The sequence below is a fragment of the Anguilla anguilla genome, chromosome 16 (genome assembly GCF_013347855.1).
Source record: "Anguilla anguilla isolate fAngAng1 chromosome 16, fAngAng1.pri, whole genome shotgun sequence".
Taxonomy (NCBI): Eukaryota; Metazoa; Chordata; class Actinopteri; order Anguilliformes; family Anguillidae; genus Anguilla; species Anguilla anguilla.
Window position 1 is genome coordinate 27,370,063 of NC_049216.1, and position 18,350 is coordinate 27,388,412.

General features: G+C 42.5%; 1 protein-coding gene across 3 annotated transcripts in view; it reads left to right on the plus strand.

The window, feature by feature from the left end:
* Positions 1 to 1,938: 1,938 nt before the first annotated feature.
* zfhx3 (zinc finger homeobox 3) overlaps positions 1,939 to 18,350 on the plus strand; it is a 231,430-nt gene continuing 215,018 nt past the window's right edge. For all 3 annotated transcript variants that reach the window (XM_035396651.1, XM_035396656.1, XM_035396653.1), the window contains exon 1: positions 1,939 to 2,568. The gene's annotated coding sequence lies outside the window, so the exon portion shown is untranslated. The remainder of the gene's footprint in view (positions 2,569 to 18,350) is intronic.

An 18,350-nucleotide genomic window follows, 5' to 3' on the forward strand; every position in this document is an offset into this window, starting at 1 on the left:
TGTAAAAAAAAAAAAAAATTGTAAAAAATAATATGTCAGATGTTTAAGATTTTAAATTGGTTTAAGGGAGGCTGACTGTTAAGACCCGGCTTTGTTCTACTTTTTTCTACTGCACTGGAAATGTACAGTTTCACACGAACATTGCCGTGCAGTTTTCCATCGCCGTTTGCCTTTCGCAAACAGGTATTAAGAATACGCCGGTAAAGTAAGACGCATCGTAATCCTCCCCCCCCCGGCCCAGCCGTCCCTCGCTGGGGTCCCCAGCACAGGCAGGTGTGCAGGGGAGGCCCACTGACCTCCTTTAGCTGAACTCCGAATGGCGCGGAAAGCGGCTGCGTGTGGCTCTCGTCAGAGGAACCGCAACCTCCCCGAACCTGTGCTGACAGGGTCTGAAGGGGGTGGGCGCCCGGTCGTGACTTATAACTCCCGCGCTTGCTGTGCGATGTTCCCCCCCCTGCTCGCTGAGGCCTGTAGGCCCGCCTGCCACTTACTGCTTACACTATTATTATTATTATTATTATTATTATTATTATTGTTGTTATTATTATTATTATTATTAGTTCCATTGTCCTGTGCCGCTCATGTATGCTTTCCCATATACGGTTTGGACTGTTTTCTGTTTGCCGCTGTATCTGGCCACGCTGGTCGTCCATGTAACGAATCCGAAATTGGAGGTTCGGGCCTTGTGTTCCTGATGTGGTTTTACAGCTAAAGCACAATCAGTCAGAGCTTTACTAAAATTGTGTTCATTTGATACTGCTTTTAAATCGTTTGACGTCTTCAGTCGGAAGAAGCTGAAGCAAACAGCCATGTTCGTGTTCATGGTGTGTCGTGATCTGGAGGATTTGCCCTCTGTTATATTTTTGGTCGTTCTATTTTGTTTGTATTTTAGGACTGACAGACTTCATTTGGAAAATGTAACCTCTCTCTTGTGTGATCTCATTGATTTCTTCAATCATTTTGCCTTCAGGATCTTGCTCATGCAGGTGATGGAGACTAAGAAAGTTCCCTTGAAGTAGTTTAAAAAAAAAACCCTTATATACCACCCTTATTTGTTTGCCTTGTGCTGAACATTCCATCAAACGTAAAGCAGGAAACAGTACAGGCTGGCAATGAAAGGGACAGACATAAAACCTCAAAAGTAGACCTGTTGTCCAGTAGTTGGTTACGGAGGTGTTTAGAGATGGACATTGAAACGGCTCTGTCTTTACTTCTCTCTCTCATTCTCTGACACACACACACACACGCAGATCTAAAAGAGGAGAGAATTAAAGAGTTGAGGTGATGAAAAATGAGGAGCAGGCCAGTTTTGGACAGCCCAGCACAGATAGCAGTGCTGTCATATAGCTGACAGAGGGGAGGGGGAGGGATGAAAAGGGGGGGGGGAGCAGGACTCGATGGGATAGGGGTCTGGAAAGGGAGGGGCAGGAGAAACAGGGATATTGAATAAATAAATAAATTAAATTAATATCTTGTTTCTTTTCACCTCCCTCCAGGCTCTCTTTCTAAATCCTGAACGCCCCCTCCACTTCACCCCCCCCCCCATACCCCCCCCACATCCCCCTCCACTACTGTTCTTGGGCCTTGCCTCTCCCACCCTCCCTCTCATCTACCAGCAAAAAAAAAAAAAAAAAAAAAAAAAGTAGACATCTTGGCAATAAATAATAAATTTAACTAATAGGCATTCAGCCGGAGCCACTCTTTAACCCCCCACACCCCACCCTCAGAGGGGGGAGAAGGACCGACTCCAAGAGAGGAAGGGTTTCCTCCGGTACGGAGACCGCTGACGTCTCGATAATAGGCTAAAACAACTAGCAATGAGAGAGAGGGAGTGAGAGAGAGCATGAGAGCGAGAGAGTAAGAGAGGGAGAGAGAGAGAGAGAGAGCAAGGGAGAGAGAGAGAGAGAGAGAGGCAAGCATATTATAACTCATCCATGTGGATCACCCTAGTAGATTGGGAGCAATCCCTTGTTGAAATTGTCTTCTAAACACTTAGAGAGAGGGAGACTGAGAGCGGAGACTGCCATCCCGTCTCCGTGTGTGTATCCCCGTGCGTTTCCGAATCGGCTCTGCCTGTGCCTGGCATCCCAGCCGAGGCACCGGGACCTGGGAGTGCGCCGCGTGTGTCTGCGTCTGTGCCGGCGCCTGCCACGAGTGAGCGGGAGAGCATGTGCCGGCGCGTGTGTGCGTGAGCGTCTGCGCGCGCGTGTCTCTGTGTGTGTGCGTGAGCGCGTGTGTGTGTGTGTGTGTGTGCCTGCCTGCCTGCGTGAGTCTGTGAGTGAGTGAGAGAGAGTGCACTGTGGATTTAACCTCACGCTTTAGCCAGCCTGTCTGCAACCCCAGGTACCGCGCTGCCGCCTCTAAATAACCACGATATTCCCCGTCCTCTTAAGGAGGGGAGATCTGCTGCAGTCTGAACAAGAGGAGCGGGGTGGGAAACAGGCTAATGTTCACTACAGTAGTGCTGTACTGGAGCCGGTCCGGCTAATGGCGAATAGGTAGGGGGCAAGGAGCAGGCGAAAAGTGAGGACTGGACATCAGAAAGGAATGAAACGAACAGAGAGAAAGGTCAGTACCTGCTTCTTTTTTTTTGTTCGTTGGAACTGTGTTTCTTGAAGTACAGTATGATGCTTGACTCTTTGACTTGGGCGTTTTGCTGCAGAAAGTATTGATTCTTTCGCAAGTTGGAGGGAAACGTGCTCCTGTTTTGATCCCGCTAGGCGGGAGCAGGTGAAAATGCTGGATGTCAGGTTGGGATTTAGGAATGGGGCCTGCTGATGAACTGTGTGTGTGTGCGTGTGTGTGCGTGTGTGTGTATGTGTGTCAGCATGAAATCTTGCTCCATGTGTGTGTGTGTTCGTGCCTGTGTGCGCGTGCGTGTGTGTGTGCGTGCGTGCGTGCGTGCGTACGTGCGTGAATGCGTTGCGTGTGAATTTTGGATGCGTTTATATTAAAATGACACTTTTGATTTAAGGCAGCTGGGTCAAGTGGTCAGGGATCGTGTGTGTGTGAGTGGTACTTTTGGGATTGTGTTGGGGGCAAGGTTTACTTTCCAAAGGGACCGTAGGGGGATGGGGCTTTCCCCATAAAGGGAAAAATCTGTCACCATTTGGCCATTTTTCCATCTGCATATGCATGGAATGAGAGATGTGCTGCAGCAGGCAGACAGACAGACAGGCAGGCAGGCCAGGCACGCATGCCGTACAAACACACCAACACAGGACGTGTGCTGTGGTGACATGCTGCACACTGAGGGGGTCACTGCGTCGCTGACCCCGGGCGCATGCATGCAGGTCCAGGTGCGTTAAGCACACCTGAGCACTATGCATGCATGCAGTCAAACATGGTGTCCGCTGCTGTCATGCTACGTTTCGCCGCTTCACGTGCGCTGAATTTAATATTTGAATTTGGAAAATGAATCTTTTTTTGTAAAAAAAAAATAAATGTGTTGCATTTTGTACCATTGGTTAACTCTAATATGATTTTTTTATTCAGTGATTAATATGTAATCACAAATTTTATTTTTGTATGATTTCATATAAGTAACATTTATATATGTGTATGTGACTAATATATATATATATATATATATGTGTGTGTGTGTGTGTGTGTATATATGTATGTATATATGTATATATGTGTATATATATGTATACACAGTTGTAACATGTAAAATTTTCTGCGCTAAAGCGAAGTGCACAAAATGAACTGTTGTGGTGTTCTGGGCCTGAAGTGAAAGGTTTGGACTTTAGGTTTGTCAGCACTTAGTCATGTTTACGCACAGACGCAACAGAAAACCGAAAAGCTAGGACCAGAAAAATTCTCAGCAACACTCAAGACATCAACACAAAAATTTTGCCCATCCATCATGGCTGTCCGTATATTTCTGTGGCGACATTGATTTATTTTGATAGTGAAATGCGTTGGAAACAGAACGGGGAAACCAGCAGCAGGACTGCCTTATGAGAACTGGCACAGAATAATCTCTGAAATACCTCATTTTCACAATTTTACACACATCCAATTATCCTTCAATATTATCAGCATGAGCACACCTTTTCTATAATGCAGACATCATTAATATTTTATCATTAATATTAAATGATAAATAATTGCATAAATTGATAAATATTTCTCGATAGTACATATTGTTTAATATATATGTAATGGGTAATATAAATACACAAAAGCATTGTCATATACAGTCTATCAATGAACACATGCTGTATTCTGGTACTTACCACCCGACAGCGTGCTGATCTTTCTCACCCTTACAGAAATGCATAGGAGACAAGGACATTAGCATCCACAAACATGCACGCATGCACACACACCACACACACTTGCACCTGGGCCACAGCCAGAGCGTCGTTCCCAGTGATGTTCTTAGAAATGCCTGGAATAGCCGAGGTGTTTGTTTGGTCTGTGTATGTGTGTGTGAGGCAGTGATGCTGGCTTGCTTTGACGTATTCTCCCTGTAGTCTCTCTCTCTCTCTCTTTCTCTCTCGCTCTCTTTTTCTCTCTCTCTCTCTCTCTGTGTCTCTTTCTCTCTCTCTCTCTCGCTCTCTCTCTCTCTCTCTCGTCCTGTCCTCAATTGCAATGATTTTTTTTTCTCGGCTCCCCTGTCATTTTTTATATCACAGATGATAACTCAGGTCCCATACTGTGCGGGCAGATTTATCAGAGTGAGCACACCACACCAGGCACCCCCTCCCCACCACAACCCTAAGCCCTCATCCCTGGATTTTGTGTGTGTGTATGAGTGAGTGTGTGTATGTGTGCCTCTGTGTGTGTATGTGTGTGTGTGTGTGTGCACATTTGTGTGTATCTGTGTATTGTGTGTGTCTATGCATACTTGTGTGTGTACATGCATGCATATGTGCATCCATGTGTATATTTATGCGTGTGTGTGTGTGTGTGTGTGTGTGTGTGCATGTGAGAGCGAGGTGAGATTTTTGATTTATGCAGAGCTGTGGTCAGAGGCTCTGGGTTCCTAATACGTTTGAGTCTGCTGCTATCTGTGCAGCTAATCTTGGCCTTCATTGCGACTGTCTGGAACAGTGGCGGTGTCCAAGGGGGGAAACCTTGGGAAACAGACAGTGTTTGGTCTCATGTAGGATTTCTGCAGAATGCAGGCCTTCTACCATCCAGAGAATAAACCGAGTTCAAGTAAAATTACCCTGCAGGTTTAAATGATGGCACCTTCTCTGTAAAGTGAAACGTATATATAAAAATTAAGCTAACAGTGTAGTCTAAATGTGGCAGCACAACCCGATTACCGCCACACCTAGTTTTACTTACAAATTTTTTCCAGTGAATGATGCTTAAGTGAGAAGAGTGATTCTGTTAAAATGGTGATTTTGAACCGATAGTACAAGAAGAAAAAGAAATAAAAATTGTAGCATGAGACAGATTATTATGACATGTACTTTGACTGCTGTCTTCACAAATGTGCATGATTTCGGACTGCCGTGTTTTGAATTATACCGATAATTATTTGTAAATAAAATTTTGAATCACAAAAAAAAATTTGTGTATGATATTGAACCACACTGGTTAAAGCATGAAGGATGACGTTTAATCTCTTCAAACTGTTTTCTAGCATCTACATTTTAAGAAGGAACCCCGTAATATTTTTGTTTATGGTATAATGGTGTGGTATTATACTTACATTGGTAGGCCTCCACTTGCGTTAGAAACTGTTTTGTTGCCGCAGACATGTCTGTCAGCGAAGGCCTAAACCCTTCTTACTACAATGTGAAGAACCCGGCTATTCTCTGACTCTTAAAATCCAGGATTAATGCCTGATTTAAGAGTTTAAGAGGCGCAGTCATTCATACCTGTGCAGGATTGACTGTGCTTGCGTAGTCTTTTATTATCATCTGCCGAAGTCATGGCACTGCAGGAATCGAGTATCTCCTTTTGCTTCACTCTGTACTACCCTGTGTCACAAGCTCATGTGCCTGGGAACTGTGTATCAATGACTCTTTTGATCGCTGTAATGCTGCACGAGGAAAATTATTTTCTAAATCCACAGTTCACATTTATGGTTGCATTAATATTTCTGTAATAACAAATGTGTGCAAAGCACGAGTCCTTGACATGCAGAAACACTGCCACTTCTGAGACAGTGGAATAGAGGAGCCATCTCTGTCCTGGCTACTGAAAATTTGGATTTTCAATTTATGCTGAATGTTTTGGAAATAAAAGTAGTTCAATGTTGAAGTACTTTGAATAATGATATTTGTGAGTATTTCATATTAAATATGGCAAGCACAATTACTTTGGCGACACAAGTTTATTTTTTTTTCTTGTCTGTGTGTGTGTGAGTGTGCGCAAGTGTGTGTGTGTGTGTGTGTGTGTGTATCTGCGTGTGTGTGTGGCACCTTTTTTTTTACAATATAGTATTAATATTCAGCAAAATATTGATTATAAATTTTAAAATCACCATTGAAAATAAGAAATATTCCAAATATTGCCAACCTTACCTTCAATTCCTAAAATGTCCAGAAAATGCTTTCTTAAAATATGTAATGCATTATATACCTTTTATTTGAATTCAGTTCTGAATGAATAAGCCCTTCTACAATTGATTTTGAAATATAGAAAATATTAATATATACTTTTTATTGTTTATTGCTTTACCTTTTACATCTACCATGTAAGACACAACACAATATGTACTGTACCTGTATAGTTGTGTGTGTGTTTATGTGTGAATATACCTGCTTTGTGTGTGTGTGCGTGTGTGTGTGTGTGTGGGTGAGAGAGAGAAGAGAGAGACCCTATGCCTTGGCATTGCTGGTGTGAATGGACAGCCTTTTTTTGTTAGAACCTTAAAAATGATGATAATTATTGTTTTGTCTTCCATCTGAATTTATTTGCCGTGTTGCTGTGGCCAAAGATGCAAAAACAAAAATTAAACGATATGCTCAGTAAGATCACTGAAACTTTTAAGGGAGAGAGAGAGGGGGGGGTCAGAGAGAGAAAGAGATGGAGAGAGAGAGAGAGAGACAGAGAGAGATGGGGCAGAGGCAAAGATGTAATGATGAGTTCTACTGCAAAGGCTGCTGGGTATTGTTTATATTGTGCTGCCCTGTGAGGATAACAAGCCTGAAACGGAGCAAAGGCATCAAATGTTTTTAAATCATATGCAGCAGATGGAAAATTTGATGTTTCTGGGAAATTAATCTAATTTCAAGGATGTTCTTGATTTATGATTTTTTTTTTCTGACATCTTAGTTGCATTAGTTGTTTTTTTAATATATTTTTTTGACTCTGTCTCTTTGTGGGAACGCAACCTTATTAGCTGGATCTGTTATATCTATCAGATGGAATGAGAAATAATAATGTAGGCTAGCTTTGTACAATGTCTGAGGTAAATATGAATCGTCATTCCAGATCTTATCACTGCGCTCATGTGGATAATATTTTTATTCTTTTTTTTTTTTGTTGTTCTTTGGCTGAGGGACATTTACACTCCCTTGTGATTAATGCAGTAGTGGAGATGCAGGACCAGACCCAAAATCACAGTCATTTCAGTTTATTAATTTTTATCATCCACAGGCATTGTCTGTTGTTTACTCTCATATGTCTTTTTCTTTTCAAGATAAATATCACCTCTCATCAATAACAGTTTAAAGCTTTGGAAGATTTTGCTTGGATTGTATACTAAACTAGTACAGTTTTTGTTTAGTGATACAGTTTAATTCTCAAAGATCTCATGGATTCTGTACTTCAGTGTGCACATGCACATGCTACTAATATGTATGTGTGCTTGTGACATTTTGTATATCCATTTTTTTACCGTGTCTGTTCAGTATTGTGTTACAATTTGTAACGAGCATAAATAAAAATCAGACAATGTGTTTAGAATACAGTTATCAGGAATATAGGAATTATCAGTCTCACTGTGGCTGTCTGTGGAAGTGTTAAAGACAAGATGTGCATACATCTACATTAAATTTCACAGGTGCCAGGGGTAAAAAAAAAAAATGGGAAGGGGATAACTGCATGTAATATTGAATGCTCTCAAAAGTAGTGCTTAATGTCAAACAACACTTCTACCTGAAAAGGGCCTCATCGAGTATTGATGTTAGTAAAACTTTGTTTATTTTCTTCTTTTTTATTTCATTTTATTTTTAGCGAGCATTGAATACCATGTCTATGGGAAAGAGTCTGGTTGGCCTTGACTCAGAACCTGGAGCTAAACTACTTGAAACCTTGTGACACTGTAAATATCTGTGATATTGTAAATATTTGGATGCCCAGACATCTTTAAAAAAAAAAAAAGTCTTTTCATTTTGGTTTTCTGAATTCTCCTTCATTCATGAGTAATGTTTATAAGTTATGTTCTTTGAGGAAAGGACTGTAAAAACATAGAAATATTAGCCATACGTATGTACCTGTATATTGTGTGTTTTATATATGTACATATGTTGAAATGGTTTATACAGCTGTCATATTTATGAGACAGTGAGGTATCAAAATTAGTTTGCATAATTTTGGTTGGTTTATGTTCACTATTCACGAGAAAAAGAACATTCAGAAGTTAATATCATGCCATTTTCATTCAAAAGGCTTCAGCACATGTATCTTCAACACAGGTTTTAATATGAAAGACAAAGACTTATTAGCGTGTTTTTATAAAATAAGGTTTGGGGGTGAACAGACCAGTTTCTGTAGAGTGACGGTCATGCTGATTGTGCCAGATATCAGTGCTGATATCAGAGTCCTGAGGGTGCAAAGATCACTAATATCACCATGTGTTGCTCTGAGAGGTTTCATTTTGAGAGGCTTGAGACAAGCTCTGTTCTATGGACTGATGTGGAAGTTCCTGTGTTTGTGTGTCTGAGTCAGCTGGGCATGGAGAAGAAAAACATTTTTTGACAGTACAGTCATTCCTGTTATGCGGAAGAAAGCAGAAATTTTATTCATCTGCAAAATGTTTTGATCCTTTTGACATTTTATAAATCATTATTAACAAACATTTTCATGTGCATTTGGCTTGCTATTTTGACTGTGCGTTTGCATGTACTTAGCATTTTTTTTTTTTTTTGCAGTGTCATTTTTTGTTATGTTATGCAATTCCATAACTTTTTTATTTTCATAACTGGCTATTTATTTAATGTCATATGTGTGCTTGCACCCTTCAAGTATTATGCACAGTTTGATTTGGTCATCCATAGTCCCTGAAATTTGATATGAGGCACTAATTAGAGGTATACATTGTCTATTCTATCAGAAAATGAGCTTCATTTCTATAGGATACATACATTGGTCCCAATTCTCTCACAGATTTGGCATAATGGGTTACCAATCTGGAAGTCAGTGTACCTGATTTTTATCATGAAATGTGATTGTTATATTCAAATATTTAAATATTTTTCTAATGTGCTGTGAATATGACGTCATAATGATCAGCATTTTTTCTTCTAATTATGCTTTTATGTTCCTTTACAAGTGACCTCTTGTGCTTTAGTTGTGTTGAATTAACTGTTTTAAATGGTCTCTAATTTAAAAATATACTGAACAATTGCAGCCTCCAAATCAGCAGCTAAGGAATTAGTTTTGTTGATTCATACTTAAACTGACTGAAAAATGATTATTGTTGTCTGGATATTCCAATACTATTTTCTTACTACAACCTGTGAGTGTGTGGTTTGAGTCATTAGTAATTTGATAAAGTTGAGATAAAAAAAGAAGGAATAAACTTAAGTTCATAACTGAGAACAGTTCTGATGCAGTTTGTGTGTATCAAATTTTTGTTGTTGAAATCCTGCTTAGCTTTCATTGAAGTGCGACTGTTAATTTTACCTGCAGCATCATTTGAAAAGTTTTGTTGGAGGCGATTCAATGCGAGTGAAAGGGAGGAGTCACGAGGGAGGCTCTTAGAGACAATGTCTTTGTAAAGGGAAGGTGGTGAAAATGGCTTTTGTGTGTGTGGCATGCGCACGCGAGAGAGCGTGTGAGCCTTGGAGAGGGGCTGGGGGGTTGCAAAGGGAGCAAGCTGTCCCTGGCCATTCATTCTCCTCGGCCCCCTGTCTAATTAATGTGAGCCACACTCATATACGTTACTGCACCAGGGGGCCTGTCACTCATTAATCATGTGACCTTCCACGGCGCGGTTAATGACCTTGGAGAAGTAGATCAGCTGGAGAAGGCTGGAGCTGTAGAATTAAATTGTTTCTGGAAGTGGTTACGGTCACCCCCAGACAATTTATACAGCCGACCCGTTCAGGGTCCTCGTTCAGCCTCCTCTCCTGGAGAACCGGGCCCTGTAAGACCTACACTGGACCAGGCAGGAGAATGCCATGGTTGTGTAGATGCCAGAAGATCCAAATAAAGCAGAGATTCAACTTCCCACTTTTGGGTTCCACTTTTTAAATCACAGGGTGGTCTCCAACCCACAGACAGAGAGGAGGGGAGTTGATTATTTGTGCAAATGAAGCAGTCAGAACCTCATAGTCTCCCAGATAGCTAACATAATCCCCACATTATTATTGCCCTTTTTTCCTCCTTTTGGGAAGCCATTTTATATTTTTCAATCGGTTTTGTTTTGAAGAAGCCGGAATAATGAGTAACAGCGCTGATAATCCAACCCGTGTTATCTGTGTTAAGTTTATACCAGTATGGTGTCACAGCAGCAGCCTTCATTGGCAATGGTAGCATTAAAACGTCTTTTTTCCTCCGTGACATTAAAATGGGGGAGATCTTGTTTATATGGGCCTTTGTTTATTTAACATTTTCCTCAGCAGGGTAGTTTCAGATGGCTTGTGTTTTGTGACAGTCCCTGCAGACATCAAGCAAACACTTCACTGTTTCATCAAACGGAACAATATTCAACTTTCCACACTCAACAACGCATAGGGAGAGTGGAAATACTGTGCACAATAATAGAAATGATTGAAAATGATTGTCATAATTTTTAGAGTCTGTAACAATATGCACACATTTGTCTTACTGATGTGCTGTGCAAATAAGTATAACCCTTCATTGAAATGGCATATTGAAGGATGAAAGCATTTCATTTTTATGCGGCGTAAAAAAATTTGTGGAAATTGTGTCATTAGTGTATTCATTGACATATGAAGGGGTTTTAGAGTGTCTCTCTGTAAGACTGAAACAAAAGTCTGTTGGGCATCAAAATATAAAGACAGAATGAAAAACAGACAAGCACTGTGAATTCAGCTGTGAGTTTATGAATTTGGTTTGGTTTAATCCGGTATCACATTTGCTTCATAATTTTACAGTGTTAAAAAGGGAGTACAGGTAGAGCTTTCTTGGTTTAGGTTGCACTGACTTTGTGATGGTAGACTGTGGTTTTGTGTTCTTCTTTCTGGTGACACTAATTTTATTTATGAACTCATACATAATCTGGGATGTTGTTATACTTAGAAAAAAAAAATGTTGTAGAATTATGGGGAGAGCATCTGTGCTCAAGGTCAAGTTGAGCTGGAACCTATGACCGGTTAATGGCATTTCAGGTTCAATGTCACAATACACATGGTCAAACCTTGTGATACACTGGAGGGCTGTTGTGTTCTTACTCAATTAAAATTAGTTGTGCAGACTCCCTGTAAGATAAATACCTAGCATTTATTTTTTCTTTTTATTCCTATCTTCCATTTCTCTCCATTTCCCGCTCCCTTGTTCTCTTCCTCCTTCCGCCATCTCACTCCCGCTCTCTCAAGTGAAGGCTTGATTAATATTTTCCACTGTTCCGTAACCATGGCAATGAGGTCAGTGCATATGATACTTAATTTAATCTTTCCAGGGCTTTTGTGCACATCTCCTGCGTCCAGACAATAAAAACCCTCTGTTGATGACTCCTACCCCACCCTCCCCCACGCCACCCCCTGTTCCTCACCACTACCCCCTTCCCTCACCAGTCCCCTTCATCTGTTTTCTTTCCTTTTGCCTTTTATATTCATTTTGTTTTTTTCTGTCCCTTTTTCTTCCACCATTCCCTGTTTCCCTTCCTCTCTTTCCCTTTAATTCTCCATCTTATTCATTGTCCCCACATATACCCCTTACCTTTTCCCCTGTGAAGGATTCTTTCTTATTTTTATTTTTCCCTGTCCTGTCCTGGCCAGACGGTTTTTTCTTTTATTATTTTTCCCCCCTCATTCTCCCCTCTCTTCTGGTTTTGTTTCCCCTCTTTATGGGACCTTGCTGTGACAGGAATTAAAGACTCAGCACAGTTAATTCAGTAATAATACTCATTGCCACCTCCCTCTCCCCCAATCTCTCGTCTGCAGTCAATCTCTGGTCTTTACCCCCCCCCCCCCCCCCCCCCCCTTCACCTCTCTCTCGGCATTTACATACTCAAATCAGTCTCACACACAATCGTTAAATTGATTTCAAACGACTTCGATGATTCAAGTGGTGAAACAAAAAGCCTGGCGAGGGGGAAATCAGGGAAATCATTGATGTACAAAGTGAGATCCCGACTCACCGCCTTCTCCGGGCAGGTGTTCTCATTAATTCCTAACAAATTGGGGTCCTCAAAGATCTCTGCAGAGGGGGAAGAAGCCTCTACACTGCGTGCAGTGTGCACGTGGACCAACACACACACACACACGCACGTACACACACACGCGCGCACACACACACACACACACACTGCGTGCAGTGTGCACGTGGACCAACACACACACACACACACACACACACACACACAGGCGTGCTTGCACGCACGTACACACACACATGCGCGCACACACACACACACTGCATGTGATGTGCACATGGACCAGCATACACAGGCAGGCATGCACACACATGCACTCACACGCACGCTGCGTGTAATGTGCACGTGGACCAACGCACACACACACACACACACACACACACACACACACACAGGCATGCTTGCACGCACGTACACACACACATATGCACACACACACACACACTGCATGTGATGTGCACATGGACCAACACGCATACACAGGCAGGCATGCACACACATGCACACACACGCACACTGCGTGTAATGTGCACGTGGACCAACACACACACACACACATGCATGCATGCATGCACGCATGTACACACACTGCGTCTTTCTTTACAGAAACAGTGGGGATTATCCAGAACAAGATGGCGTGCAGATTCACAGAGGAAACGCAAACACAAGAGTGAATAAAATTTAGGGGGGGGGGGGGGGGGGGTGGAGAACCCCTTCTGAGGAGAACCTGGGTATCATTGTTATTCCGTCATAGAGTCATGGACAGAACAAAAACTAGTTCAGAGAGAGGCTGTGTTTTAAATGATTTCTATTGAGCCCTTTGTTTCTCTAACAGTTTGATTGAGATGTTTTGCTAAACTGTATCAGGATTACAGAACAGATGTCTCAAGTTATTTCGCTTTAGCTATACTTTACCCTTACCCTTATCTTCTGTTTACCTTATAATACACACACACACACACACACACACAGTTTGTACAGTATGCAGAAGGAAGGTATTCATATTTTTAGGTAATGAAATTGAACAGAGAAGAAAAGTACTTATAATCATAGATCAGGCAGAGACAGCATAAAACTGTTTGCTTATCTAAGCAATCTGATTGGCTGAGACAAGTAGTGGACCAATAGAGGGTTAGGTTGGCCGGACTTGTCAGGATAAAGATCTGATCCACCTTCACTTGGAAGGCAAGGAAGGAGCTAGTCAACAAAATGTATGTTTTCTACCTGAAAGAGAAATCAAACAGAAGAAATATCTTCTCTTACAATTCTTTTATATTGAGAGGATAGAGAGGTGCCTTTGCATGTCTTGTATGTGTAAGCACAACATAGGTACATGGCAGGAGCAGGAAAATAATAATAATAAAAAAAACTGGATCAGATTTGACATATGCACCATAAAATAACCATTAGCAGCTACCTACAATCTGAAGTGACAGTCTATCAATAATGTCACTCTGAAAATAGGACAGGTTTGTTGCTGGCTCTAAATCATTGGGGACCTCATATAGCTGAAATGCAGGCAGGTATAGGAAATGCATTAGTGTGTAACTTTGATGGGGGTGGTGAGAACTGTGGAGAGCAAGGGCATGAGGGTATTTCCAGGAACTTTCTTGTTGTTGCACTGTGCAGAGATGCAGCACAGGGAGACAATCTACATGAAGATGTTTTAACTGGAATTTTAAATGCACATTTCACTTTGTATTGCGACCTTTAATGAGTTTTCCAGATGAAAGTATTTAAAACATTTCAAACAACATCCTTATCCTTCATTTCTCAGATCCTGGTGAATTCTTTCTTAGTCTCTTAGATATATATATATATATATATATATATATAATAGCATCTAGTAATGTGCATTTTGTTCGTCTGTCAGATTCATTTGTCCTTTTTATTCCTGTTTGGTTTTGTGTACCTCATTCTTTGAAGCCTTAAAAATAAAGAGAGCATTGGGTGAGTGTTTGTTTACCTCTGCTTCACATTGCCCACTCCTCTCAAGGAGGTGATCATTTTCAGCATAATTACAGGTTCCTATTGGCAACTATTTCTGCTTGTTGCAGTCTAACTCTGAGCTAATGAGCTATTGAATCATTTTTTGCTACAGTTCGTGTCATGTTTACAGTCTTCTGTGTCTGGCCACCAGCTTAACTAACCTGAAAGCACATTCAGGAGGCAGTTGTGATATTGTCTTTTGTTGGGAAATATCGAATGTGCACTGCTGACTCATAGCGTGCAGAACAATTTAAAGTCTCGACCTTCTGTACAAAGGGACACATAGCTTTACACTTGTACCTGAATGTGTAGACAGTTTTATAGTGCTTCTGTTTCTTTCACATGGAGAATAATTGTCTCTTCTGTTGTCTGAAGTCTGTTCTGAATAGCGATGTCTGATTCTGACTTTTTTGAATGCATGCATATTATGTGCCATCCATAAATTAGTCGGTATTTGTTTAGAAGGCTGCATTAGCTAGCCCAGACATTCTTCCCTGTGGGAAATTAGCATAAAATCAGTCGGCAGTGCTCGTGAATGGTGCTGGGGGGGGTGGGGGGGAAACAAAGGAGCCCATTCAAGAGCAGAAAGGACAGTCGCTGCCAAACCTTAGAGACGTGCGCGCACGTGCCTTTTCTGCAGACATGTAAAACAAGCAGCGCCCGCCCGCCTGCTCGCGGGACGCCCCGCTTCCCCCGCGCGGGCTCGCTCTCCGCCCCGGCACGCGCTGGCGTAACAGGCGGCCGCGGCGACAACAAGTGTCTCCGCATTACCACGCTTGCCAGCCCCGGCGCTTGGCAGCCTGCCCTGCCCGCCCGCCCCGCCTGCAGATAAAGAGTCATTTATGCCAGGGGACCGTTCTCCGAGGGGGATTGGGGGTTTGATTTACATGCCGCCGCCTAAGTCCCCACCCCTCGGATGTAAAACAGCGGAGGGGCAATTAGGGCCTGTTTGTGCTTTTGTTTAGCAGCGGGGCAGACGGGGTAGGCCGCTCGCAGACTGCAGCCCGAGGAGGGGCTCTGTGTGGGAATTTCATATCCGCGCACGCGTCCCCTCCTCCGCCTCCGCCTCCTCCGCCTCCTCCCCTCTTCGCCTGTCACTCAAGCAGCTTCCTTAAGCGAACACACGGACCCCCGTCGCTTGGCGGGCTGTTGGCACACGCCTGGCACAGTTGAGGATGCCCCTGTGGAGCTGTGCGTTTACCCCTGATGGCACATCGGGGACAGAAGCTATTCATCTTCCTCCGCCCTCTTCCGCTTGCCAGAGCACCGAACAGCTTTGCTTTCCCTTTTGTTGGCATTCATGTTTAATTCCACCATTCAGTTTGATGTCCATTTTCAAGTGGTGCTAAGTAATTTCACACGGAGTACCTCTGTGTTTACTCCAGGAAACGACCGTAGACAACTTTAAAGAGTGGTTACAAAAGATGGAGAAATAAGGTGAAGTGTGTGTTTGAGGTAAGAATCGATGGCTCAAACTGTTTTGCTGTACAACGTTCACAGTGAAATACATTTTTGCCCACTTAAATTATTTGCAATTTCCTGTACATTTATGAAATGGATGTCCTCACAAAAATTATTTCAGCCAAATTAAATGGGAGGTACAGTACATGGAGGAGGAGCACACTTGTATCAACGCACCTGATTCTCTCTTACTCCTGCGACCCAGTATTTCACAGAACTTGATCTGCTGAGTTCCGCAGCGGGGATGCAGTTCTGTAACATTTACATTGGATTTTACGCATCTAGCAGATGCTGTAATTCGAGCGCCTCGCACAGCTTGCGTTCTTTTTGCATAAAAATCCATTCATACATCTGGATATTTACTGAAGCAGTGCAGGTTAAGTACCCTGCTCAAGGATACTGCAGCATTGGCCCGTCTGAGAATCAAGCCCACAACCTTGGAGTTCCCTGAGCAGTTCCCTGCACTGTGCTGCTCTGCCGTCTGTTGCTGAACAAAGCAGAACTTAAACAGTATGGGGCACAAGCAAACAGATTAAGCTTTGCATGTCTGTTTGAAAAGCACACGCTATGATTATAGGCTGAGGTGTGTCTGCTGGAAGAGTCCCCATTCTCATCTTTCTTCTCAGTCTCATGTTCCATGGTGATTGTTCAAATAAGTAAGAATAGAAAGGAAAAAAAAAAAACTCCTTGTCGTTTTCTCCACCCGCAGAAACAAGCCATCTCACACTTTGAGGTGTGTTTCAAGTGACAAGGACAACAGCAGCACAGAGCCGGGAGAGAGAATGAGTGTTTGCTAGGCCGTGGTGGCGATTGAATCTCACATCCCGGCCTGCATGTGAGTGCTATTGTGCCGTTGTACGGAGCGTGTGTTCTCAGTCATCAGCGGAGCATGACTGGGCTTGTAACCCCGCGATGGTCGACGCCGCGGCGTGGCGGGTCAATGCTCGACAGACAGGGCGTGCCACCTCACAGCAATCAGCATCGCAGACAGGTGGTGCTTTTTGCCTCGTGGCAGTGGAGCAAATGTGACAGTTTCACTACGAGCCAGCTACACCCCACCCCCCCCCACCCCACCCCCCCCGGAATGATTGCTTGTGCCCTCCCTCCGGCGCGCGCCTTTGGGCAGCGCGGTGAAGGGCAAGAGGTGGCGTCGGATGTTAGGAGGGACATGTTAGGGACCCTGGGTGATTTGGTATAGAAAAACACTTACCGCTAATGCAAATAGCGGCGCGGCGTAAATCAGGGAGCGCGCAAAAGCCGGGAGAATATCTTGTAATAGTTATTGCGAAATGAAGTGGCGTCGGGATCAATATCGCGCTATATCTCACTCTGCCTTAATCGCGGGCGCATTGCGCGGGGCCAAGGGAGACGGGACTGCGGTCCCCGCATTCCTCCAGATGGGCGATAAATCTGCCTGAGTAACTGCCACTCTTCACATTATTAATCCGCATAAGTAATTAGCAGCCCCAGAAATATTGTTTCCTTCGCTCTTACACTCTGAAGCAAACGGAAGAAGAAGGGAAAAAAAAAAATATATATATATATATCCAGAGTAGAAGGAGAGGAGAAACTAATGGCTAGAAAAAGGCCACTTCACCTCCCACTGTAAAAGTAATGGAGTGTTAAGTGTTAAGAGAACTGCTTCATTTTGATATTTGGTGCTAAACTTTTTCAGACACGCCACTGGGTTCAGGACACACTTTTACATCGTGTGCCTGTCTGACAGTCTATTCTGATGTCAGTTTTTCAACATAATTTCCTTCCGTTTCATTTATTTACCTATTTATTTGGTTGGAAATGTTGGCTCTTAGAAATGTTTTAATTGAAATTAATTAAAAAATAATATATGTAGTGTTGCAAATTAAAACATATCAGATCAAGCTTGTGGGAAATGCATACTGTGAGAACTCATCAGTGCTTGTCATGAGTTACAGCTAACATCCACATATTCTTTTTTTTTTTAGAATATGTAGAAAAATTTAATTTGTCACTCGTAATTCTGCTATTGAGCTTAACTTTACACTGTACTAGCTGTTGCTAGACTAAATAATGTCTCTATTTTACTCGTATTCAGACTGAGCATGGGTAGTCCTTTCTTGCTATTTGCCTTCGGTCTCACAAACTGCTCATGAAAGATTCTGTTTGTGCATACAAGTGGGTGGGCAGCACATGGCCCAAGAATACGCTGTTTATCATTTTCATTTTATTAACAGAATCCTTTAGCCGAAGCCTATTAGGCCTTCGGTCTAATATTATTGGCCAGTCTGTAGACTGTTTTCAGAAGAATGTGAACTGGAATGTTAATAGCTTGATGTTTCTATTGTAACAGTTTTTTTTATTTTTTGGAGCGTTTTCTTTGAGGACTGCGATAGAAATTGCTAGGTAGGAATTTAATTTTATATTTGATTTATAGTCGCAGATTCTAATG